Source organism: Lissotriton vulgaris, chromosome 1_1 (genome assembly GCF_964263255.1).
Source record: "Lissotriton vulgaris chromosome 1_1, aLisVul1.2, whole genome shotgun sequence".
NCBI classification, from domain to species: Eukaryota; Metazoa; Chordata; class Amphibia; order Caudata; family Salamandridae; genus Lissotriton; species Lissotriton vulgaris.
This window is the reverse complement of record NC_141685.1, coordinates 1,518,635,262-1,518,661,314: the sequence shown is the minus strand read 5'-3', so window position 1 is coordinate 1,518,661,314 and position 26,053 is coordinate 1,518,635,262. Positions and strand designations below refer to the sequence as shown.

Below are 26,053 nucleotides of genomic sequence, written 5' to 3'. Positions count from 1 at the left end.
CAACAAAAAGTAGGTGTGAAAAATGAGGCAAGGGCAAAAAATACAGGGAAAGACCACCCTAGGGCTGACAGGTCTAACACCGCCATATTGCAAAGTGCCTGGGACTGGGTCCAGCAGGCCAGGGAGGACTCTTGTAACAAGCTCCTGCGGTGTGCAAAAGTCATTCTAGGATGGGTACACAGCTCCTCCTCTCGTCCAGCATATGCAGCTGCATGGCTAATTCTGCCAGTACCATATGCTTGTCTCAAAGATTAAGTCAGGCACATGTGAGTACACTCTGTTGGTACAATGAAACTGTGAATGGCTCATTAAATCAGTTATGGTTTCTTTGATCGCGCCATCTGTTATTTGGATAACTGTAGTAATTCTAGAGCTAATACATGCCAATGAGCACTGACCTTCTGGAATGCATGCTTTCATCAGACCAAAGCCAATCTGGACTCATCCTGTAGCTTTTGTGACACTAGATACCCTTGACGGATCATAGGTAACAATACATTTTATTGTCTGCTCTGTGGTACTTTAATTGGCTACCATGATGACCACATTAACAGGGATTAAGTGTTTAATACCGGAGAGGGATCCTGCAAAATGGTTACCACATCCAAGGAAGGCAGCAGGCACTCAAACTACCCACTCCCGACTCACTGAGGCAGTGATGGAAAATACCAATACAGTATTCTTTCGAGCCCCTGTAATTGTATTGAGTACACTTTAAATCCTTTAACGAGGTTCCATTGGAGGGCAAGTCTGGTGCCAGCACAGGCTTCAGTTAAAAATCTTGTAGTAGTATTTTATGATTGAGCTGATGGTGCACCACAAAACTACATCCTGAGCCAACCCCTGCCTCTTGGTACCCCCTTGATGCTCTTGACTAAGTGTCCTGAAGTTGAAAGCATTTACCTTGTAAAAAACAAGTGTTAAAAGCAGGCCATTAGCCTGAATACTTCAAATAGGAATAATAGAATAGGACCCCGGATCTAGTTTACTAATTTTTGGAACTGCAATAGTAATTAAGAATGACAGCCAAGAACATTTGTAATGTGCTGCTAGGGATGAAATTCTTGCACAAAGCAAAAGCATTTGCCAAGAATGTTTTCATTAATCGAGAATGACAGTTGAAAATTCAAAGACAATCAGATATCACCATAGTTCAGACCGTAAATGATGCAGACTAGCGATATGGTGGTGATATTCCCATGACCCATTAAGCAGCTTCTGAAAAACCAAAGTCTTTGGGTTCCGCAAGGAGAATGTTTGCAGAGCTGAAACTTAAAGGACTTAACTAAAGGGCATCACCAGGAGTGGAACCTGCGGCTTAATTTGACTCAATATGGGAGACCACATCCAATCCGGACACAGAAAGGATTGACAAATTAACAACTCTTTCTATATTCTTTGGCCGGTGGTACATGGACGTCCTTAGTTGGTGGAGTGACTTGTATGGTTAATGCCCATAACAAAGACTTCTCCATGCTAACGAGTTAAGCAACTCTCAGCAATTGGGGTTCAACTTCTTAGAGGGTACAGTTGTGTTCAGCCACACAAACTCAAACAATAAAAGGTCTATGATGCCCTTAGATATATGGGACTGCACACACTCTACAGTGATTTGATCAGCATGTGTCTACCATTTGGCCACAGGTGCTGGTAACCAGCTGCACGCCATTTGTGATAGAGATTGAGAATTGCAATTATTTTTCTTCAATGAGGAATTCCCAGCAAGTGTGGGTTATACACTTGCGGTAATTAAGTCCCTGCCCTTTCTACACACTGGCGTTTATACTACCGATTGGCTTATTTAATAAGGTTCTCAAATCAATCCAATCAGGGTTAGCCACAACCCTGGTGGAGCTCTAAGAAGATAAACAAGCGTGACTATCTAGAGGAAGTAAAATTTGTAACAAGGTTTCCCTAGGTGAACCTGCAGAAGGATCATTGAAAGCAGATTGGCCCGAATGACTGCTGGATCCGGCCCAAACTCTCAGCTATCTCCCAGATGGAGGATGCCCTCCCCTTGTGCTCCCTGGCCGGCGTAGAGGTCATGGCTGTCTGGTGCTTGAGCAAGGACCAGGCATGGGATGTGCTCTTCTACCTGAGAGGGCCTGATTGACACGTGGGGTACTGTTGCAGGCAACCCTCCCACAACACCTCCAGGAGGAGCACAATGCAACAAAAAGCCCCTGAGACAGAAGTTACATTCACCCAGCACGACTCCCAGGAGAAACCAAATCACAGTGTCTCACCTGGGCCCTCTCATGCCTGATCCCGACCTGCCCGGGTTTCAAGCAAAAGAGAAGTGGACCATCTTGGGTGGCAGGACAGCCTGGATGAGAAGTAGCTATGACCACGAGGGAGCCCTGGCTCCCCTCAGTGCAAATGCAATGCCACTTCAAAGCCAGTGAGAAGTGGCTCAAGGAGTGGGATGCAACACTGCCCCATCCACTTGGGTTTCCACTCCTTTACCCCCTAGCAGGCCTTGCCTGAGTCACTTTGACGATGAAGGGGGAAACCTGATTCTTTTCCGGTGCCTCTCACCAGGGCATGGGCCCCCCAGCTCACCCGCATTGGGGTAGCCGCCTAAGCCGGGGACTCTATGCACAAGGGTCAAGCCCGGTCTCTTACCAGGTGGAGGACGGCTGACATGCAGGTGGAGTGACCTTCCCTCATTGGCAGGTAGCTGGTTTGCCTTATCCTTTGTGCCTGGGTAAGCATTTGAAGGCTTGTGTGCTCCATTCCCCTGGGCCCCACAGGCCTCCAAGAAAGCCAATGGCAGAGCTGCCTGCCTTCGCTGCTGTGTGAGGCACTCACTCGCCCCCACTGCGGTGGTGGGGTGGGGCTCCTGGGCCAAGGGCCTGGAAACACTCTTTCAATCCTGGGAGCCGACTCCAAGAAGGGAAGCTTTATGCAGTGCCAGCCCATCACACTACAAGAGCAATAGACTGGTGGCCGCGAATGTTGCGAAAGTTGGCTGTAACTATTGTCTGTGGATTACTCGCTTTGCACGTCAATGAAGAACGCAGCTAGCTGTGGAAATTACTGTGAATTTGAGGGCACATTGATCATCAACCTCTCTATGTGAATAGCAGTTGAACTTTGATCAGTCAGTCCTAAGAAATGGGCAAGCACCATTTGAAAGGGACAGGCAATGGTCTCCCTTTGTCTTTGGCAAGTTTAAAGGGAGTCAGGTACAGATCCCCAAACTCAGAGCGGCAAAGATTGACAGCCTTGCGGCATCCAGTGCTGTAACACAAACGATATAGATTTTATGCATTTAGTGGAGAAACTGCCTCTTTTGTCTGGCATCAGAGAGCACTTCCCTAGTCAGTTGGTGTCGCAAGAAACCGGCAATCATTTAACTCGGACATGTCTGATCATGTGGGCAGCGTGACCTGGTGGGCTCTTTGAAACTCCAAGGGTGAATTGAAGGAGAGCTTTGTAATGGCAGGTATGAATGTCTGGGGAGCCCCATCACATCATCGCCTTCCAATTTCTCCAAAACACGGGAGAGTTGGAGATTGCCCTGCCAGTTTCAATCTTCCAATTCCACAAATTGTTTTGGGGGGTACCTATGGTCTTGTCCCCAGCCTATAGATGAGGCTAGTTCCTGGTCTATGGGTCCCAGGCACGTCTCCATGCTAGTTAGTCAGGTGTTAAAGAGATGAGGCCATTGCAGATGGGTTGGACATTCATCGTGGTCTCTGAGGTTTTTTTGGCTACTTCCGTTAGCGTGGTTTTGAGAGCATACAGTTCCTTCAGAATGACCTCCAGAGCCATGTTCTGTTGGGCTCCATTGTCCTTACCCTCCTTCTGTCTGTACATCGCTGCCTCCATGAAAAAAACCTGTCTGTGTGGACTTCGACATTGTGGGTGGAAGAAGATAGGTGAGTGCTGTGGGATACAACAAAAAGAACAGGTGAATGAGGGAAATTTGCGCTGGGAGGAAATAATAGTGGTATAATACGATATTTGGTAAGCTCCAAGGATTAGATTCCGGTCACCCAGACAGAGTCAAACAATGTGACTTAAGACAGGCCACAAATGTAAAGTTATCCAATAAACAATAAATCCTGAGCTAAAAAGTTCATCAGTATCAAAAGACAGATGTTGAGTCCAAGATTTCAAAGTATCTTCATCATTCTTCATTTATTGTCATTTCCAATAGAATCCAATCTTCAACAATAAAGAGGTAAACAACCGCTGCCAACATGTGTTTCGTCTGGGTCGTAAAGACCAAAGACTTCGTCAGGGCTGTAAATGTTACAATAAATATAATCACAAATCCATTCCACTTAAATTGTATCACAAGAACATCATGTAAATCATAATCCTAAATGAGACAAAGTGGCATCAAACTTGCAATCAAAAATAAGATGAATATAATGACTTAGAGTAAAGAAAGAGGTGTCTTCATAAGATTGACCCTCTAGTGTTAACACATGTATTATAACAAATTACACAGAAACTGCAACAATATATGCTGCTTTGTCATTGTATACATTGGAAGTATTGACAACACTCCTAAAGGAAAGTTAAACTGAGTGTCAGATGAGGTAAAGTCAAACAAGTGCCAGAAACCCGAAAAAGAGATAGTGATATAGTGAATAGACCATAGTGATATTGAGTGGAGGTGTGTTATTCCAAAAAGGACATGGACCACAAGTTTATAGTGTTGGGAAAGAGGAATACAACAACCAATCACCCCAACATAAATGATACCCCCAAACCGGAGTAATAGTCCGCCAGTAGTAAAGCCGAAACCATTGTTACTAATCCACTAGTGATATAATGGCATATTAGCCAAACGAATATATAAAGTCACAATATATATATTAAGTCGCTCACCAAATATGTCAAATAGGAAGAGTTCCGTCGAGGAAATATAGGAAGTACTTTAATCCATAATCAGCAACAACTCGTGTACTGAAAATAATAAATTGGGAAAGTCACTATTTAATATAAAAGTGATACCCTCATAGGTAAAGCGTAAGTTTTCTCATTAGAGCATCTAAAATGTCAAAACGAATAAAAATCACACTCACTGATATCAAGATAAATCCAAGCTTGTAAGTCTTTTCAGTTGCAATTCCAGCTCATAAATGTATCCAATCCAAATGCCCAGTCCTTAATAATGAGTAAACCGTGTACAGGTCACTTTAGTGAAAAAACGAATACACTCTTGTCCTCAAAACCAGAATAAAAGCAAGATCACTAATCATAAATATCCTCCAGGCAAAATGTAAATTCCTGAGGGGTGATTAAACTTGACAGGTTAGAGCATATATTTGTTCAGCCTCTGCCTATATAATCCGACATAAAGACAGACCCCATTGTTGGTCGTAGTTGTTAATAATACGTTACTGAACAATTTATCAGCAAGTATGTATATACAAGTTTTCTTAATGATGTTGACATTTTATGCAATTTTCTCATTGGGATGTGCTTTTTATATTATCAAATATCTATTTACATGTTGGATTTATATATGATTATTTTTTCTCTTTGCCAACTTCTGCTTTCTGTTTACTGTATTTACACTGTTATCCAGTTTTCTTCCTATCTGACTCCAGATATGTTGATCTGATATTAACTCTTGTTTTTTACACCTAATCTTTTCTTGAGGTTTAATCAGGACTATACACCTACACGCTGTATTTTCTGCTTCACTATTAGTAAATGACTGGTGAATATATAACCGGGACACACTTGTCCTTTTCCACTAACAGTGATATTCACCTTGCCCCCTTTTTTTCTGATACTAGTCACCTTACTTTATTTAGGCACTCTTCTATTATAGCATGTGTTACATTTTGTGTTACGATGTTTGTTCTAACTGTCCAATGTAATGCTGGACCACAGCGCAATGGCGGCATTTTCAGCTACATTCTATCAGTCCCTTTTTGTTTATCCTTTATAATGCCTCACGTTGGTTAATGAGCCGCTTTACATGACGCGCTTGATGTACGCCGCCTAAATATTGGAACACTATTGTATATTTTCGCACTCGGAAACAGGTGCTTTCGTTTGTGACTCATTAGATTGTTTATGATGCTTTTTCTTTTATTGGTATCCAGCACAAATTATTATTGTTACGATGTGTGTTTTAACTGTAGGATGCAACTTCCTGACCACTGCAAAATGGCGGCGTCCCTTTTTTTCCGTCGTGCTTAGGAGTCCTTCTTTAGTTTTCGCTTAGCACATTTCGCTGTGATAAGAGCCGCTCAACATGGCGCTGTTGTTGCACGCCGCCTCACATCGGTTTTACATCTCATGTCCCTGTACTCCGAGGCATGGAATTATTCGTCAGAATTTGTATGACGCCTTACTGTATTGGTGACTAGTAAAGGTTCTCTTATGTTTGGATTAGCGGGGACCAATTGTTTTTTATTTGTGGAACAGATAACTGTCTTGAACTTTGGGGTATTCATTATGTGTATAACGTATTATTAACAACTACGACCTACAATGGGGTCTGTCTTTATGTCGGATTATATAGACAGAGGCTGAACAAATATATGCTCTAACCTGTCAAGTTTAAACACCACTCAGGAATTTACATTTTGCCTGGAGGATATTTATGAGTAGTGATCTTGCTTTTATTCTGGTTTTCAGGACAAGAGTGTATTCGTTTTTTCACTAAAGTGACCTGTACACGGTTTACTCATTATTAAGGACTGGGCATTTGGATTGGATACATTTATGAGCTGGAATTGCAACTGAAAGGGGTACCTGGACTCACTGACTCCCCATGAGATGGACATTGACGGCAACACAAATGAATCACTGCCTTGACCAGATTGGACCTGCCTTGCCCAGCACTGTACCCAAGAAGAAGAACATCACTGACTGAAGGAAGTCACCAAACAATTGTTTCGTGGACGTAAATTACAAACACTCCGTAAAGACTTACAAGTGAGATACAAGTCTTGGTCACCTTTGAAATCCATCTTACCTCCAAGATTAGAACTATGTGCCATCCACAGCACCATTATTTGGGCTGCATGATAGGAGGACCCCCCATCAACCACGACTCACATCTCATTGACACCCTACTTACTGGTTGACCCGACCCATGTTCATACCAACTCTTCACAGAGAACTCGCCCTAGCACACTCCACTGTTTGACTGCAGCAAATAGCTACCAACCCACTTCAGGTTCTTCTCCCTGGTCCTCTCCACCCCCAACAACTCGGCACCCACGCCCCCTCTTGTTGAACCTGCCCCACCAACAAGCCTTAGTGATAGACCTAGAGGGCCTATTTCAACTATACGCCTTGGGAGCGACTCTGATACCTTTGTCACTAGAACAAGCTAGGGGATGTCTCACACTATTTATACCCTCTTCTCTCTCACCTCTATACCAACAATACTCCAGTTTAGGTTCAACAAGCCCCCACCAGTGCAGGCACCTCGTGGCACCTACCCCTCAAATGGCTCCCTCAAAAGTCAAGACCCATGGCAAAGACCCCATGCCTCTCAGTGGTCTACCTGAATGTAAATGGCCTCTCAAACTATGTCAAGCAGAAAAAGATACTCAACTATACTCAGCCCCCTCACCCTGACCTAGTTTGTCTAAAGGGGACCTACCCTAATGGGCATGAAAAGCCAAAACTTGATGACCAAGATGGCTACAGGAAGGTCAAGCCTTTAAGAGGCCCCCAGGATTGGGATCAATCTTTTCGTGAAAATCCTTGAATTAGCCAGCCAATGGTACCCTTCCTCGACAGATATTGATTTATTTACCCTCCATCTGCAATTGATTGTACATGATGATTTATTGGCCCCTGGATACTGCTCCTTCAGTCGTCCTTGAGGCTCCCGACTCCTGACTCCCTCTGGAAGTGAGCGTCTTAATGCTGATTATGGTGGCCGGGGTAAGGATTCTCCCAAATCGAGTCGCCTTTGACTTTGACTGGTTTGCTGGAGCTCCTCAGAGGTTTACACTGTTCTGTGCTGTTCGGGCGGTTGCTGAAAGAATCCGCCTGATTGCTGCTACATCACTCTGAGTTGGAGCCGAGGTCCTGCATCCTTTACCCGACCAGAACTCTCTGTCACCTACTGACTGACTTCAGCGTGTGATGGTCAAGCAGTATGCAGCATCACTGATTAAGGTGAGAGCACATCCTCCTTGGCTTTGTTCACAGATCCCGCTCTTCATCTTACTGCGTGGGCCTGGGCTTTTGTAGCTGTCTCTCCTGGTGGAGGGTTCCTACCATCTTGCCAATAAGGCGCACTGGGATGTGAGGGTGCCGGCGACTGGTGTCCACCACCCAACTCTGGACCCTGCGGCAACGCTCTCACCATGTTGTCACTCCCCCGGCATTGTCTCCTGGATGATTGTTTCTTACTAAACTCCCCCCGTAGACGACCTCAGGACTTCCAGATCTGCACAAGGGAACCTCCGGCTCAAGATCTACATGCTGTTTGTGGATCCTATGACCACTTTTCACTGCTTGTCACTTGAATTACTTCTTTTTGCGGGAACTGTAGTCATGTTCTTGACACATCTGCCACATTACCTATAATCTGCAGCATAATTTGCAGACTTGCTGAATGTGCCACAATGTTTCTTCCTATTTATATATCGTTATTTACTTGAACTTGACTTGTGAATTCTCTACCCCTTTTCCCTTTTCACAACTCAAGATGGCTCCTTCACCTCACCTAGAGCCTTGTTATGATATGTTGTGTTCATTTTATTTATATAGCGCATTAATGTCCTGAGGCGTCTAAGCGCTGTTCTGTTTCTGCTGCAAGTGTAATCAAGACTGCCAGAAGAGTTACCAAGATTTGAATAACCAGGTCTTTACAGTCTTACTGAAACAAAGAAGACTGGATTATTTTTTATGCACAGAGGAAGTGTATTCCAAAGTTTTTTGGATGGTCCCAGCACAATGCTCTGTCCCCGCATCGTAAAAATCTAGGCTGTACCAATAGGTTGGCCGTGGCTGAACGAAGTTTCCTAACTGGGAAATACTGTTTGAAACTGAGGTTCAGGAAAGCCTGGCCCAGATTGTGGATTGCTTTAAAGGTTAAGCAAAGTACCTTAAAGCTTATTCTCTGCTTAACAGGAAGCCAGTGCAGATCTTTTAGATTTTGATCTACTGAACAGAATTTGGGGATTTTCAGTAGGAGCCTGGCCACGGCATTTTGTGGGAGCTGGAGTTTGTTTAAATTTGATTTTGGGGTGGTCAGAAGCAAACTGTTACAGTAATCTATTTTTAGACAGGACTAACTCTGTAACTAGGTTTTATTTTTAATGTTAGCCGGTATGAAAGGTAGGACTTTTTAAATTATTCTGAGGGTGTTGAATGTGGAAGAAGTGAGTTAATGTACTTGATCTGTAAAATTAGGTTAGGTATCAATAATCACTCCTAAATGTCGTGCCTTTTCCACTGGAGGGGGAACTGGACCCATAGTAGTTGCCCAGACTGCAGGGCACCAAAAATTTTATTCTGGTCCAAACAGTAGGACCTTTGTTTTTTCTGAGTTTAGTTTAAGGCAGTTTCTATCCATCCAATTAAGGACAGCTATCATGCAATTCTGAAATTTGTTTCCAGTGCTACCATTGTTTTTTTCAATGGAGACAACAATTTGAGTGTCGTCAGCATAGGTTGTGAGCGAAAATCTAAAATTCCTTATCAGGGCTGCTAATAGGGAAACATAAATGTTAAAAAGAGTAGTACTGTGACGATTCCTGTAGGACTCCACAAGGTAGGGAGAACGAGTGATACTAGTCACCTTACTTTAATTAGGCACTCTTCTATGATAGCATGTGTTTACATTTTGTGTTACGATGTTTGTTCTAACTGTCCAATGTAATACTGGACCACGGCGCAATGGCGGCATTTTCCGCTACATTCTATCAGTCCCTTTTTGTTTATCCTTTATAATGCCTCACGTTGGTTAATGAGCCGCTTAACATGACGCGCTTGATGTACGCCGCCTAAATATTGGAACACTATTGTATATTTTCGCACTCGGAAACAGGTGCTTTCGTTTGTGACTCATTAGATCGTTTATGACGCTTTTTCTTTTATTGGTATCCAGCACAAATTATTATTGTTACGATGTGTGTTTTAACAGTAGGATGCAACTTCCTGACCACTGCAAAATGGCGGCGTCCCTTTTTTTCCGTCGTGCTTAGGAGTCCTTCTTTAGTTTTCGCTTAGCACATTTCGCTGTGATAAGAGCCGCTCAACATGGCGCTGTTGTTGCACGCCGCCTCACATCAGTTTTACATCTCATGTCCCTGTACTCGGAGGTATTGAATTATTCGTCAGAATTTGTATGACACCTTACTGTATTGGTGACTAGTAAAGGTTCTCTTATGTTTGGATTAGCGGGGACCAATTGTTTTTTATTAGTGGAACAGATAACTGTCTTGAACTTTGGGGTATTCATTATGTGTATAACGTATTATTAACAACTACGACCTACAATGGGGTCTGTCTTTATGTCGGATTATATAGACAGAGGCTGAACAAATATATGCTTCAACCTGTCAAGTCTAAACACCACTCAGGAATTTACATTTTGCCTGGAGGTTATTTATGATTAGTGATCTTGCTTTTATTCTGGTTTTCAGGACAAGAGTGTATTCGTTTTTTCACTAAAGTGACCTGTACACGGTTTACTCATTATTAAGGACTGGGCATTTGGATTGGATACATTTATGAGCTGGAATTGCAACTGAAAAGACTTACAAGCTTGGATTTATATTGATATCAGTGAGTGTGATTTTTATTCGTTTTGACATTTTAGATGCTCTAATGAGAAACTTACGCTTTACTTATGAGGGTATCACTTTTATATTAAATAGTGACCTTCCCAATTTATTATTTTCAGTACACGAGTTGTTGCTGATTATGGATTAAAGTACTTCCTATATTTCCTCGACGGAACTCTTCCTATTTGACATATTTGGTGAGCGACTTAATATATATATTGTGACTTTATATATTTGTTTGGCTAATATGCCATTATATCACTAGTGGACTAGTAACAATGGTTTCGGCTTTACTACTGGCCGACTATCACTCCGGTTCGGGGGTATCATTTATGTTGGGGTGATTGGTTGTTGTATTCCTCTTTCCCAACACTATAAACTTTTGGCTGATGTCCTTTTTGGAATAACACACCTCCACTCAATATCACGATGGTCTATTCACTATATCACTATCTCTTTTTCGGGTTTCTGGCACTTGTTTGACTTTACCTCATCTGACACTCAGTTTAACTTTCCTTTAGGAGTGTTGTCAATACTTCCAATGTATATAATGACAAAGCAGCATATATTGTTGCAGTTTCTGTGTAATTTGTTATAATACATGTGTTAACACTAGAGGGTCAATCTTATGAAGACACCTCTTTCTTTATTCTAAGTCATTATATTCAGCTTATTTTTGATTGCAAGTTTGATGCCACTTTGTCTCATTTAGGATTATGATTTACATGATGTTCTTGTGATACAATTTAAGTGGAATGGATTTGTGATTATATTTATTGTAACATTTACAGCCCTGACGAAGTCTTTGGTCTTTACGACCCAGACGAAACACGTGTTGGCAGCGGTTGTTTACCTCTTTATTGTTGAAGATTGGATTCTATTGGAAATGACAATACATGAAGAATTATGAAGATACTTTGAAATCTTGGACTCAACATCTGTCTTTTGATACTGATGAACTTTTTAGCTCAGGATTTATTGTTTATTGGAGTGCTGTGGGAAATTGATTTTGAAGCTAGGCATACTTGATGACCGCAGTTGGGATGTCTATGTGACGCCGGGAAGAGATGAGAGAGGTTGTCAGCCCCAAGTGCCAGTGTGTGGTGCACACCTAATGGGAGGTCTCAACGTCCCTGCAGGGTACCTCACTCATTCTCCATGGTTTGTAGGAGGCATAGCTTTGGGGCAGCCAGCGGGGTGGGCTTTGATTACAGTGGGTGAGTGCACACTTTTGCAAGATTAATAGGTTCTCAGGGGGTATGGAAGTATCATCTATCCACCTTCATGGTGGTGAGTACTGGAGGAGCACAGTGGTTAACATGTTACCTGGAGTTTGTGGGTGTATACCAGCATCTCGCGAAAGGGCCTGCTGCTCAAGGGTTTCTTCTGGTGAAGAACGATATGTGGAGTGGAGTAGATGGCATGTGAGAGAAGGAAAATCATCATCACTTACTCTCCGGGTTGTGTCCCAATACATCAGACTTTGCTGTTTCCGACCTGGCCCGGGACCGATACCTCAATGATGCAATGTTGGATAGGGATGCTGTGGTGTCTTCGTGGTGGGTGAGATGTTGTGTTGTTCTCACAGGCCAGATTTAGGTTGGGGTGGGAGTAGGCCTGGACCGTCACCATCCCTGGTCATGGCGGAGGTCAGGAAATGCAGAGCAGGCCGCAGGGTGTGGTCTTTAGGGAGCACCCAATCCCAGGAGAATCCGGAGGTTAGCAGATCATCTTGGCTGATCCACCACTTCCTGCTGTCTTGCTGGCAGATGCGGTGTGAATGTGGGCTGCAGACCGAGAGCACAGCTAGCCTAAGCCCCTGCCTGGGAGAACACCTGTCCCTCCATATGTCCCCCAGTCCCTTGAAAGTCAGGAGGAGCAGTCCCTCCACTATGGATACTCCCCTGGCCTCTGGTAGCATAGGGAGATTGCCTTAAGAGCTTTCTAGAGAGCTGCCATCTTCCCTGAACTTCAAGCTCCTCCACCGATGCTTATACCTAATCTTTCCTCTCCAATATGTTGGCTGTTTTTATCTATATCTCACAAGATTCCTCCCAGGAGACAATATCCCTCAGGTAGAGGTTCCTGTAACTACTCCCCCTCCTGAAATGGAGCAACATCACATGTGGTCTTTTAGACCCAGAAACAATGCTTATAACCCACAACAACAAAGCTACTGAATATAAGGAACTTGGGCAACTGAAGGGGTACCTGGACTCACTGCCTCCCCATGAGATGGACATTGACGGCAACACAAATGAATCACTGCCTTGACCAGATTGGACCTGCCTTGTCCAGCACTGTACCCAAGAAGAAGAACATCACTGACTGAAGGAAGTCACCAAGCAATGGTTTCGTGGACGTAAATTACAAACACTCCGTAAAGACTTACAAGTGAGATACAAGTCTTGGTCACCTTTGAAATCCATCTTACCTCCAAGATTAGAACTATGTGCCATCCACAGCACCATTATTTGGGCTGCATGATAGGAAGACCCCCATCAACCACGACTCACATCTCATTGACACCCTACTTACTGGTTGACCCGACCGATGTTCATACCAACTCTTCACAGAGAACTCGCCCTAGCACACTCCACTGTTTGACTACAGCAAATAGCTACCAACCCACTTCAGGTTCTTCTCCCTGGTCCTCTCCATCCCCAACAACTCGGCTCCCACGCCCCCTCTTGTTGAACCTGCCCCACCAACAAGCCTTAGTGATAGACCTAGGGGGCCTATTTCAACTATACGCCTTGGGAGCGACTCTGATACCTTTGTCACTAGAACAGGCTAGGGGATGTCTCACACTATTTATACCCTCTTCTCTCTCACCTCTATACCAACAATACTCCAGTTTAGGTTCAACAAGCCCCCACCAGTGCAGGCACCTCGTGGCACCTACCCCTCAAATGGCTCCCTCAAAAGTCAAGACCCATGGCAAGGACCCCATGCCTCTCAGTGGTCTACCTGAATGTAAATGGCCTCTCAAACTATGTCAAGCAGAAAAAGATACTCAACTATACTCGGCCCCCTCACCCTGACCTAGTTTGCCTAAAGGGGACCTACCCTAATGGGCATGAAAAGCCAAAACTTGATGACCAAGATGGCTACAGGAAGGTCAAGCCTTTAAGAGGCCCCCAGGATTGGGATCAATCTTTTCGTGAAAATCCTTGAATTAGCCAGCCATCGGTACCCTTCCTCGACAGATATTGATTTATTTACCCTCCATCTACAATTGATTGTACATGATGATTTATTGGCCCCTGGATACTGCTCCTTCAGTCGTCCTTGAGGCTCCCGACTCCTGACTCCCTCTGGAAGTGAGCGTCTTAATGCTGATTATGGTGGCCGGGGTAAGGATTCTCCCAAATCGAGTCGCCTTTGACTTTGACTGGTTTGCTGGAGCTCCTCAGAGGTTTACACTGTTCTGTGCTGTTCGGGCGGTTGCTGAAAGAATCCGCCTGATTGCTGCTATATCACTCTGAGTTGGAGCCGAGGTCCTGCATCCTTTACCCGACCAGAACTCTGTGTCACCTACTGACTGACTTCAGCGTGTGATGGTCAAGCAGTATGCAGCATCACTGATTAAGGTGAGAGCACAACCTCCTTGGCTTTGTTCACAGATCCCGCTCTTCGTCTTACTGCGTGGGCCTGGGCTTTTGCAGCTGTCTCTCCCAGTGGAGGGTTCCTACCATCTTGCCAATAAGGCGCACTGGGATGTGAGGGTGCCGGCGATCGGTGTCCACCACCCAACTCTGGACCCTGCGGCAATGCTCTCACCATGTTGTCACTCCCCCTGCATTGTCTCCTGGATGATTGTTTCTTACTAAACTCCCCCCGTAGACGACCTCAGGACTTCCACATCTGCACAAGGGAACCTCCGGCTCAAGATCTACATGCTGTTTGTGGATCCTATGACCATTTTTCACTGCTTGTCACTTGAATTACTTCTTTTTGCGGGAACTGTAGTCATGTTCTTGACACATCTGTCACATTACCTATAATCTGCAGCATAATTTGCAGACTTGCTGAATGTGCCACAATGTTTCTTCCTATTTATATATCGTTATTTACTTTAACTTGACTTGTGAATTCTCTACCCCTTTTCCCTTTTTACAACTCAAGATGGCTCCTTCACCTCACCTAGAGCCTTGTTATGATATGTTGTGTTCATTTTATGTATATAGCGCATTAATGTCCTGAGGCGTCTAAGCGCTGTTCTGTGACAGCTGCAAGTGTAATCAAGACTAACAGAAGGGTTACCAACATTTGAATAACCAGGTCTTTACAGCCTTACTGAAACAAAGAAGACTGGATTATTTTTTTATGCAGAGAGGAAGTGTATTCCATATTTTGGATGGTCCCAGCACAATGCTCTGTCCCCGCATCGTAAAAATCTAGGCTGTACCAATAGGTTGGCCGTGGCTGAACGAAGTTTCCTAACTGGGAAATACTGTTTGAAACTGAGGTTCAGGAAAGCCTGGCCCAGTTTGTGGATTGCTTTAAAGGTTAAGCAAAGTACCTTAAAGCTTATTCTCTGCTTAACAGGAAGCCAGTGCAGATCTTTTAGATTTTGATCTACTGAACAGAATTTGGGGATTTTCAGTAGGAGCCTGGCCACGGCGTTTTGTGGGAGCTGGAGTTTGTTTAAATTTGATTTTGGGGTGGTCAGAAGCAAACTGTTACAGTATTTTATTTTTAGACAGGACTAACTCTGTAACTAGGTTTTATTTTTAATGTTAGCCGGTATGAAAGGTAGGACCTTTTAAATTATTCTGAGGGTGTTGAATGTGGAAGAAGTGAGTTTATGTACTTGATCTGTAAAATTAGGTTAGGTATCAATAATCACTCCTAAATGTCGTGCCTTTTCCACTGGAGGGGAAACTGGACCCATAGTAGTTGGCCAGACTGCAGGGCACCAAAAATTTTATTCTGGTCCAAACAGTAGGACCTTTGTTTTTTCTGAGTTTAGTTTAAGGCAGTTTCTATCCATCCAATTAAGGACAGCTATCATGCAATTCTGAAATTTGTTTCCAGTGCTATTATTGTTTTTTTCAATGGAGACAACAATTTGAGTGTCGTCAGCATAGGTTGTGAGCGAAAATCTAAAATTCCTTATCAGGGCTGCTAATAGGAAAACATAAATGTTAAAAAGAGTAGGACTGTGACGATTCCTGTAGGACTCCACAAGGTAGGGAGAACGAGTGAGTGGTGAAATTCTCTAACTTGACTAATTGCTCCCGATCTGCTAGGTAGGATTTTAGTAGGTTCCATGCCTGACCTGAGACTCCACATGTTATTTGGCGATTTAATAGTAGTTGATGGTTGATAGTGTTGAAAGCCGCTGAGAGATCCAGCAGGATCAGGGCGGCTCCTTTTCCTTGATCTAGGGCCTGCCTGATCTCTTTGGTTGTCTTGAGCAGTGTTGTCACCGTACTGTGGCATGTCCGGAATCCAAACCAGAAGTTTATTTGTCTCGATGAAGGAAACAAATTGTTCGTTCAGAAATGTTTCCGATATTTTAGCTGGTAATGGGAGACATGAAATTGGTTGTTAGTTGCATGGGTCTTTGTGATCAAGTGAAGCTTTTTTTAGAAGAGGAATCACAACTGCCTTTTTTCCAGATCTTTGGAAATGTTCCTGTTTCACACATATTTTGAAAAATAGGTGTTAATTTAGATGTAGCGATTTCTGCTGCTAATTTTGTTATATTTGGCGGGCATGGATCATCCTGTGAGCCCGAGGTGGCAGTGTTTGTTTGCTTTATAATATACTCTGTTGGTGGAGGAATACATTCCTTCAGAGGTTTGGTTGTATTGGGGTAATGTTTCCCCTCAGTGGCTGGTGTCGGCCTAGTGCATGATTTATCATCTGAATTTTAAAATTAATTGTGCCTACTTTCTCTAAGAAGAAATCTGCTAGCGTGTTACAAAAGGGCAGATTGACATTCATAGCTTTGGTGTTGTGATTAGTTGTTAATTCGGTCTCTGTGCGATAAAGCTCTTTAATTGAGTATTTTGCCCCCTCAATCTTATTTGTAAAATATGCTACTTTGGCTTTTACATGCTATCTTTGTCTACACCTATTGACTGTTTATATTTTTTCCTTTTCTTCCTCTTTATATAAAACTCTCCATTTTCATTCCTGTATCAGGCACTTTTGCTTTCATTTCCTAAGCTCTGGGGAAAACCAGGGAGCTGATGGATTTTGTCACTTTAATTTGACCATTTTAACAGGTGCTACTTGATTTGATGCTGTTTCCAACCATCTATTATATTGTTCGGCTGCTGTCTCCACATAATTTCCTGTCTCTAGATTTATGTTTTTTAGAGTATTATTAAGATGGTCTGTTTTCACATTTCGCCAGTTTCGTGACATGTGAAAGGAGGCAGATTTCCATGTATTCCTGTTGGAATCCGAAAGCAGCAAATCAAAGAATATTAATCTATGATCAGTCCAAGCTACTTGAGTGGTCTTTATATTGACTAGGTTAGGATTATTAGTAAAAATCCTGTTCAAGGTATGCCCTGCTTGATGTGTTAGTTCAGGAACAATTTGGTCTAGACCAAATGCTGAGAGGGTTTGTAGGAGTGGGGCGGTGTCAGAACCTGACTTTATTTCTAAGTGGTGATTAAAACCACCCAGGACTGTAAAATTGGTTTCTAGAATAAAGTTTTCCAGAATACCCACTATTTCTCGAGGAAAATCTTTCCTGGGGTTTGGAGGTCTATAGAGTAATATACCCTTGAAGGATCTCTGTTTAGTACTCTCTATCGAAAATGTGGTTGTTTCTCCAAATGAAGATATTGATGGATGGCAGCTAGCTGTTAAATCTTCTCTTACAATTGCTGCCCCTCCTCCTCACTTGTGTTTTCTGTTGCACCTTTAGATGTTAAAACCTTGTGGTAGTGCCACCTGTATATCAATGTCACAAGTGGTGTCAGCCCATGTTTCAGTAAGAAAGGCGATTGATGGTCTATATGTATCCATAAATAGGTTGATTTCACTGCTGTGTTTTATTAGAGATTTGGGGCGAGATGTAGGTAGCCAAATACCGGTCGGTAACGGCCAAAAATTCCGAATTTCGTCCGTTACCGACAGGTATTGGGCTATTGAGATGTAGGAGTAAAAAATAGACCGAAACGGTGAATACGAGTTGGTATCTTACTGAATCAGAAATAACCGAATCGGAAAGTACCGAATCCTAATTTACCATATTCTAATTTACCTAATCCCTATTTACCGAATCGTTAAATAAGAAATGGTAAAAACTGACCATTGAGATGTAGCAAAGCTCAAAAATACTGAATTTCATGAAATTCAGTACTTAAGTACTTATTTACTTATTTACCATGGAGTGAAAGCAGGTGGTAACCAGGTGCTGGCTATAAAAAAGGACCCAAAATGCAACACTGTGACCAGAATGGCGGCATTCTATGTCCTTGCAAAGCGGCTACGGCTACAGGCAGCAGGAGAGAGGGTCTGGAGAAGGGAGGAGCACGTCTACAGGCAGAGGATTACGCACTTCCAACTCACTGATCCAGAGATAATGCAGAGGTACAGGCTTCACCCACAAACCATCCTGGACTTGATCAGGGGCCTGCACCCACTCCTGGAGCACCTAACACCAAGGGCGCACGTCATCCCACCCCATATGCAGGTGCTGTGTGGCCGGGTTATAGTAACAGGGACCCCCCTGATTCCAAAAAGAGTTCCTAGGGCAGGGCAACAACAAATATAATAAAAATTCTTCCTAGGCAACCGCTCACCTGTAGAAATTCAGGTTAAACATGAACTTATAATAGAACAAAAGCCTCAATATACTGACAAACAGAAAATTTTATAAAAAATATATAAATATTTATTCGATTATTATACATAGAACAATATATAATTGAAGAAAAACATCATACAATTAAACAAGGTAGTAGCTGAGATCTTATGACATGACCACCTTATTTAAAAAACAGATCATAAAAATTATATATATGCAGGAGCACAACGGTAATCAAGGTGTTCAAACAAAGAGGTAGATATTGCTGACAATCTCAACGCGCGTTTCGGGGATGGACCGCCTTCTTCAGGAGAACACTTGAATTTCTAAATAAAAACAATATATGTTTCAGACATTTCAAAATACAAATTACAAAATACAGTACATTGAGGCTAATTGTGATATAAAGATAGGAGGTACAATAAAGGCTTGCTAGAGCTAACTATATGATTTACCTATATAATGATACAGATTTTGAAAAATACGACATAGAGCAGGATATAATATCTAATTGATGAGTGAATAGATCACGGAGCCCCAAGGGAATCATGCAGAAAGATAGTATAGCCATAGTGCTAGCATGAACAAAGGAGTGCCACCAAGGATTAAAAAATAAACAGATAAGGGAGAAAGTATGAATTCTTACCCATACAGACCACGAAGTCTGTACCCCGTATGATGGGGATAACAAGCTATGACTGATGTGCTGCTAAAAACACATGAAAAGCAAAAGGAGAAAATAAGAAAGATGTATAATGAAAAAAATTAAACTTCCCTGGCATCAGATTGTAACCAAACTATACAACATTAGCGATAATACTTAATTAAATATTACAGAACTTCCGTAACGGATAAAAATTAGCGTGATAACAGACCATGGTGGACTAGGCCACACAAAACGAATCTAAAAAGAATGACGATATAATGATCGGCAAAGGGTAATTTAATATAAGCTGTTTTATTTCAAGATAATATACAGTCCCATAAATAATATTAGTACCTGATTGGGATCAAAGACCCGGTACGACGATATAAATCGATTAATATAAGTAGAAATACTTGTTGAACCAGTCCAACGATTCAGTGAGTCTGTAATAAGTGACACAACAAGCTGACAATAGATCACCTAATAAAAGTAGCGTACAAAGCCTGTGTCTTGTATGATGTAAACTAAAACGATAAATACCTGTTTAATTGTTGACATGAGAGAGCGTGGGGAGACAAAGGATAAATTGTCTACTTGTCGGCTGCTGCTTAGTAGAAGCAGTGACTTACGGAGGACCTATGGAAAAGAGAAGTACAACCAATTGTTTGATAAAGACATTTGTTATATGTCTAAACTAAGAAATGAATATTAAGGCCCACGCAAGAGTTTATCTGTAATTACCTGGATTATAATAAATCGGGGTGTTCAAGAATAGTTGAAACCCTCTACGGTTCCTGAAATGACAGGGCCCCAGACGTTGGAGATATATATTTTTTGATAAACTGTAGAAGAATGAAAACGAACGTACTTAACTGACACAGGCTATTACATAACATACTGTGTTGCATACACTACGATCTACTTAAGACGTCATCTACTTTAAATTAATTAAAGACGAGCATCAAAGTGCCTATTGAATTACTTACCAGATATATGTACACCTAATGTCCTCCGAGAACCCGTGCCAGCATAAACGTGCAGTAATGGTAGAAGCGCCATTTATAAAGCCGATTCAAGATACTGACGTGCCGTAATTACGTCAGAAAGACTCACATGATCAGGAAATAAACTGAACAGCAAGTCACGAGGCCAGAACATAGCATAAAAATGCTAGAGAGCTAATTAGGAGTCTGAAAAGATGCCGTAACAGGGAAAAATAGCGAAAAACGGCAAGTCACCAGAGCTGATGACCAAATTACCGATATTAGATAGAACAACAGTATTATCCATATAAAAATATGGCAAATAGCAGTATGAACTATTATAGTCTGATAAAGCAGCTTAACATCCTAAATATTGAGTGTAACCAATAAGACCGGTCTCTAAAAATATACTACTCAATATAGAGACCTTACTTTATAATGCCCAAATTTAATTATAAAGCTTTAGAAGAAAGGACTAATATATATATTAATTAACTAATAGATCTGACCAGTGGGAGACAGATAAGGGGAGAATATAACATATTCTAATCCCCCATCATCTATTATTTTATTTAATAGCATTTTCCCACGGGATCTAATTGTTTAAGCCTTTGGTGTTAGCTGACAGAGTGAAAATCCAAAACACTTCCCGTTTTTTGCGATAGTCATCTGTGTAATTATAGAGATCACTGTCCAGATTCTCAACAATATACCAACGAATATCATTTGGTTTATGTTGTAAGTCCATACAGTGTCTCACTAAGGGGCATTAACTTTGGAGATGTGAATGGCCGATCGGTGTTCTGTGAAGTGAGTGAAGAAAGATTTTGCTGTTTCGCCCACATATCCAAGGCCACAGGGGCAGATCAGCAAATAAATAAAAAAATTGTTTTACAGTTGGAGAATTTGCGAGGACGGATGGTAAAGCCTGGTATGTATAGCTGGTACCCACAATGGCCATATCACAGGCTTTACAGGTGTTCCATTTGTACGTGCATGTGATTGATATGGCACCATCAATGGTTTTTTGTACAAAAGAGGTGCCCTCAGAGAATCTCGAACGGGTAATGTGATCTTTAACATTCTTATTTCTTTTATGGGCAAACATAGGTTTTGGAATTTTGTCATTCTCCTCCAGGTTGCTATTAAGAATGTGCCAGTTTGAATTAACAATCTGGTGCACTTGGTTATTCATCGTAAAATGCTTAGTGATGCATACTAGTTGAATTTTACTGGTTTTAGTTTTAGATTGAAGAAGAGAATGACGGTCATAAAACCGAGCACTTTTGAGTGAAGCACAGACAAGTATATGGGGGTAGCCTCTTGCGAGAAATTTAGCTTTTAAAATACATGCTTGGCTATCAAAATCCTGTATATTAGAGTAATTTCGCCGAAGTCGAAGGAATTGACTAAAGGGAATGCCTTCCTTTTGTGCCCTAGGATGATAGCTATTGAAATGAAGCAGTGTGTTCCGTGAAGTAGGCTTCACGAACAAATCCACTTCAATTGCTCCATCTTTATGCCTAATGAGAATATCTAAAAACGTGACTTGTTCTCTACTGGTGTGTGATGTAAAGTGCAGGTTGGTATCACATACATTGAGCCAATCTATAAATTTCAGGAGTAGCCGTACTGTATCGGTCCAAATGAAAAAAATATCATCTATATAACGTGACCAACTAAAAATAGATTAAAAAAATGGGGCCACTTCTTTGTGTATATGAGTTTTCTCAAATACTGCCATAAAAATATTCGCTACAGAGGGAGCCACAGAGGCTCCCATACTTACACCTTTAGTTTGCTTATATAGACTATTCCCAAACTGAAAGGTGTTCTCAGTTAGAACTGTTTGTAGCAAAAATACTGTATAGCAGGGGACTTGATATTCATCAATAAACCAGTCAATTGCAGTGAGAGCCTTATCTTGTGGGATGGTACTATATAAGGCCTTGATATCAAGGATGACAAGAATATTTTTGGACTGGTTAAATGGAAGTCCTTCCAATTTATTGATGATAATGGTGGTATCGATAATATACGATGGTGTTTTAGATATGTGAGGTCTCAACAAGGCATCTGAATATTTAGAAAGAGGCTCAGTGATGGACCCTATAGTAGAGACTATTGGGCGATAAGGAGGGTTGTGGGCATCTTTATGAATCTTGGGGATTCCATATATACTGGGCATAGTAGACGTAGACTGATTTAAATATTCATATTCTTTGTTGCAAATGTAGCCACTGTCTAGGGCTGACTTAGTCAGAGATTGAATTTTCTTTCTTATTGAAGAAGGGGGGTCTTAATGACCACTATGCCTCCTCCTTTATCGCAAGCCTTGATAGTCAAGGTCTTGTCATTTGATAGTGTTTGGAGAGAGTGAAATTCCTCATGAGTGAGATTGTATGCAGGTCTAGGTATACATTTAGTGGCTCTTTTTAAACAATTAAGGACCGCATGTTCAAACATCTGGAGCCCGTTATGAAATCAAGACTTATGTTCTGCCACGGGCGATCAGGTGTGGGCATAGGCATCAATAGACCTTTTTTTTTGGTAGTTTCCCCTTTAGCTCTGGCACATGTCTCACAACTCCCTACCCATTGGGTAGTATCCCTGACCAAAGACTCCCACCAGAACTGTCTCCTAAGCAGGCTCACTGTCTTGGTAACCCACGGATGTCCTGCCGACGGAGCTTCATGACACCAACAAAAGGCCTTCTTCCGTATCTCAATGGTAGGCAAGAACAAACACTCCCCCTGAAAGGGCAAACCTGTCTCACCTCCCTACCCCGCTTCGTAGCAGCCCAACGTTCCCAAGACCCCACAGACCTGGAGCCCTTGATTTCTTCCAAGAATCTCTCAGCGCGAACCACACACACTACCTTGGCAGAAGGGATGATGGATTGCTGTTCTTCCTCATGCTGTTCAGTAGGTATCTCTTGCCTGGACAACGCGTCCGCTTTTCTGTTCTCTATGCCGGGTCTGAAGGTCACCACAAAATTGTTCTCCGAAAAGAAAAGCATCCAACGCATTTGTCTTTGCGTTAGATGTCTTGCTGAGGTCATATACTGGAGATTCCTGTGATCGGTATATACCATCAGAGCATGACAAGCCCCCCATAGATAATGCCTCCATTCCTGAAAAGGCCTCTTAATAGCCAAAAGTTCTTTTTCTGCTACAGTGTAATTGACTTCTGCAGGGCTCAATTTCTTGGACAAGTAAGCAACAGGATGAAGCTGACCGTTGTGTGAATCTCTCTGGGAAAGGATGGCCCCCACTGCTTCATCCGAAGCATCTGCTTCTACTATGAAGGGACTTTCTAGTACAGGGTGTGCCAACACTGGTGCTGTGGTGAAAGCTCTTTTCAGGGCTTGGAAAGCCTCATCAGCCTCACTTGTGAATACAAAAGGTGCTCCTTTTCTTAACAACCTAATGATGGGGACAGCTGTCTGAGAGAAATGCAGAATGAACCGCCGATAGTAATTGGCGAACCCCAAAAAACTCTGCACCTCCCAAACGTTCCTCGGGGCTGGCCAATCCTGGACTCCCCGCACCTTTCTCCCAGACATCTGTAGTCCATGTGGGCTGAGATTCAAACCCAAAAACTCCACCTCCTGTACCCCAAACTCACATTTGCTCAGTTTTACGTACAAACTATGCACTCTCAGTTTATCCAGAATCATACACACCTGAGCGGTATGACATGAAACATCCTGAGAATATATCAAAATGTCGTCTATGTACATTACCATTAAACGATCCACATACTCCTTCAACACGTCATTTATAAAGAATTGAAATGCTGCAGGAGCGTTACAAAGCCCGAAGGGCATTACCAGATATTCGTCAAGACCATATCGTGTCTTGAACGCCGTTTTCCACTTGTCCCCCTTTCTTACCCTGACCAGGGGATAAGCCCCGCGTAAATCCAAACGGGTGTTAATCTTAGCCTCTCTCACCTGGTCGAGTATGACTGAGATGAGGGGAAGAGGGTAACAATTGCGGATGGTATTTTTGTTTAGTACACAATAGTCCACACACACACTCAGATCCCATTGGCCTTTGCAATAAAAAACAGAGGGGATGCAGCTGGAGAGCGGGAAGGCCTGATGAACCCCAAACGTAAGTAGTGATCTATGTATTCTTTCAAATGGTTGGTTTTCTGGCACAGACAAGGCGTATACTCTGCATGTTGATATCGTGGCCCCTTCCACCAAATCTATGCGGCAGTCATACTCCCTGTGGGGAGGTAAGGTTTCCGCTTTAGTCTCACTGAACACATCCCTATAAGACCTATATTCAATGGGTAGTTGAACATCCGTTTCTGCAGCGGTAGCTGTCAAAAAAGGGGTAGTTAACACCGCAACATGAGCCGGAACACATGGCACTAAGTGATCCTGGCAAACCTCGGGTACAAATTGGAATGTTTTCGTATTCCAGTCTACCACAGGATTGTGTTTACGCAACCAAGGCATGCCTAAAATGACCTCATACTGAGGAGCAGCGATAATGTTCAGTGTCAAGTTCTCAGAATGCACATATCCCTGCAACACCAGAGACAAACCCACCTCACTGGTTCTTTCAGTTATTTGACCCGATGTTAAAGGTTGCCCATCAACCGCTAAAACGTCTTCAGGGTTCTCCCTAGGAACACGAGGCAAAGCTAGACGTGTTACTAGGCCATCGTCTATAAAACTGCCTGTTGCTCCAGAATCCAACATCACCATAACCTGATGTTGCTCTTGTTTGCATTCAATTGTCATGACAAAAACAAGATGCGATTCAGTTTCATCTTGTTCTATGGAGGACAGTGAGGTGAGTTTCCATTCATGTCCCCCTTCGGTCCGGGGTTTGTTGTCTTCCGTCTGTTCTATTTCAGGTACAGTCGTAGATACAGCCACTTTCTTAAACCTGTTGACATTACCCGCAGTCTTGGGTTTGGAGGGGCATTCCGTAACATAATGACCCTTCTTCCCACAGTACATGCATAAGCCCTGTACTCTCCTTACTTCCCTCTCTTCTCTTGATAAAGGGGCCCTGAGTGCTTCGATCTCCATAGGTTCAGGATTGGTCTCTGATCCCCCCGTTATCTTACGTGGGATTCTTTCAAAACTATACGTTCCTCTTTCCCATCTTCTTCTGTTACTCCCTCTCTCTGACATACGACTATCCAATCTTAACGCCAGATTCACCATATCAACATACGTATTAGGCCTGGGATCTACCTGTGCCACCACATCCTTTAAATCCTCTTTCAACCCCTGGTAAAAAAGGGACATCCTTTTCTCCTCTGGCCATTCCGCTTTGGCCACCAGCCTGTTAAACGCAGTCAAGTAAGTAACAAGTTCTCCCTTACCCTGTCTCAATTCCAGGAGTTCTCCGTCAGCGCTAAACGACGTAGCCCTTCGGTCAAAAACCCTCTCGAATTCTGTTCTAAAAGCTGACCAGTCTGACAAGATAGCATCATCGCGTTTTACCAAAGGCACCGCCCAATTAGCTGCATCCCCTACTAAATATGAGATGGTGAATGCCACCCTGGAATGATTTGTAGGGAATGAGGATGGCTTACAGGAAAAGTGCATAAGAACTTGAGTTAGAAACACCTGTACCTTGCTTGGGTCACCTGAGAACCGTTCAGGATTAGCCAAAGGGATGGGTGGAGGCACTGTAACCTGTATGGAAGAGGTTGGGGCGGAAGCATTAAAAGGGTTACCACCCAAACAATCCACCTTTTCCCTTAAAGCAGTGGTCTCGGCCTTTGAAGAGGCCAACTCCTGCTGTACCAATACCAAAGCATGCAACACATCCTCCATGGACGCCATTACCCCTACACACGGACCAGGCAGAGTGAAATTCGTGGGCTCGTGATTCTGTCAGGTTTGCACTCCGCAGGATCCGTATGCAGCAACAATGCTCCACCT

The 26,053-nt window shown here is 42.8% G+C and overlaps 1 pseudogene; it reads left to right on the top strand.

Annotated features, from left to right (window-relative positions):
* The first annotated feature begins 209 nt into the window (after positions 1 to 209).
* On the top strand, positions 210 to 1,941 carry LOC147750749 (18S ribosomal RNA; annotated as a pseudogene).
* Positions 1,942 to 26,053: the final 24,112 nt, after the last annotated feature.